Below are 2,010 nucleotides of genomic sequence, written 5' to 3'. Positions count from 1 at the left end.
AGCCCCCAAATTTGAGTCCAGGCTGGGAATATATTGATCCGCTCAGCAATAGGCTGATCTTGCTCAGTTCATCTTCTCACATGAAGAACATAATCCTTAAATAGCTATGACCCTCCTTTTTCTATTCTTATTAGGTCCATCTCATTGCCAAAGAAGAATTGAAATAAATTATCCCCTTTACTTGCTGCCCTGAAATCCTCAGTTCTTCCCCAAATAGCGCTTAATGCACCCTCCATTATCCCCACAAAAGAAGGTTTATCCGCAAAAAGTTCTTCCCCAAATAGCGCTTAATGCACCCTCCATTATCCCCACAAAAGAAGGTTTATCCGCAAAAATTTTTTCTATGAGACTGTTGACACAAGCGTTGACACCCTCCCATTATTCTTATTACATTATCGTTGCATGTATGCATGTGTCATATACAATTGAACAAATAATAACTTGAACATATAATTTTATTTTATTTTTTCTATAAATTTTAAAAAATATGTATTTTTAAAAAAACTAATGTAAAAATACAAAAATTTTATGTTATTATTAAATATAGTTTATTCTTGTATATTTTTGTGTACTTCTGTATATTCTAGAAGAACGACAAACTTTATAAATTTTATAAAGTTTGTCGGAGACCCATAAAAAAAATTAAATTGCAGAATAATTATTTTGTGAAAATAATTTTCTTTTATTCCAAAAATTCTTGATTGTAGATGCATTTACACTAGATGCTAGACTGCTAGCAGCTAAGAGCAATGGTAGAAGAAAGACGAGATTGAAATCAAATACGTATTTTTTTGTGTTCAACTATATTTTAATAAAAATACAAAATATTTTTTTAGATACTTTGCACATTCTTAAATACTATTACATATCAATTATGTCCAACTTTATTATTAACTTATATTCTTGAAATGAGTTTAGAAATATTATATAATTATTTATTAATGTAAAAAATTATTTTAAATATTTTATATAATTAAAAATATTAAAAATAATTAAAATATATAATATATTTTAATATAAATAAAATATTATTATAATTTATTTAAAAAATATTTTATATTTTAATATGAATAAAATATATAGTTATACTATACATCCAAGTTTTTTTGGTAACCAAATCCAATTAAAAGTTGGTTTAAGTCCAACAAAAAATCAGTGTCATTAGTGGAGCATGAATACACGCTCCAACTACGTGAAACGGTTCTCTCGTTCCCTCCTCCTCCTCCTCCTCCTCCTCGTTCTTCTTCTTCTTATTTGCATTCCTCTTTTATTATTGTTGCTGCATTTTTTTTCTTTTTCTCATTCTCTTCCTAGTAATTTTGCATCATTATGCATTTTTTTCTTTTTTTGGTTTGATTTTTTCTTATTTTTGTTTTTGTTAAGAGAGTAAATGAGATGGTAAAACAAGAAAAAATGAATAAGAAAAGAAGAAGATGATAATGATGAAAAAAAAGGAGGAGGAGAAGTTTTGAGTTATCATTAAATAATTTTGGTGCATTCTAAATTTAAATAAGTTGAACTTTTGGTTAGTGCTTGTTTTGAATTGAATTTGTTTATATGTCGTCATCATTAAGTAATTTTGGTGCATTCTGGATTTGAATTTCGGTGCAACCTTTGAGATAAATGGACACAAAAAACACCAAAAACTTATAAGTACGGCATTGAAAATAAGTCTATATTACACTAAATTGTGTTTCAAAATGCATTAAAACTACCATTAAACGTAACATAAATAGATTCATCGAAAAAATAATTCAAAATTCTAACATTCCATTTAAATTCAAACTTTTAACTATGAATACTAATTTTTACAATGAAAAACAAAATTAATCGATTCATAGACAAAACAACTATACCAGCATCAACTACTAATGAAGTATATTAACGAAATTCGAACCAAATCTCATCCATTTGATTCATTTGAAAACAATAACCCAATTCACCCTAGTTCAACTGACAGTATAAACTTGCATCATTCATTATTTTTGAAAACAAAATATCTGTTCAATC

Source organism: Arachis ipaensis, chromosome B8 (genome assembly GCF_059453495.1).
Source record: "Arachis ipaensis isolate K30076 ecotype BB chromosome B8, ASM5945349v1, whole genome shotgun sequence".
Taxonomy (NCBI): Eukaryota; Viridiplantae; Streptophyta; class Magnoliopsida; order Fabales; family Fabaceae; genus Arachis; species Arachis ipaensis.
Note: the sequence above shows the minus strand (reverse complement) of the source record.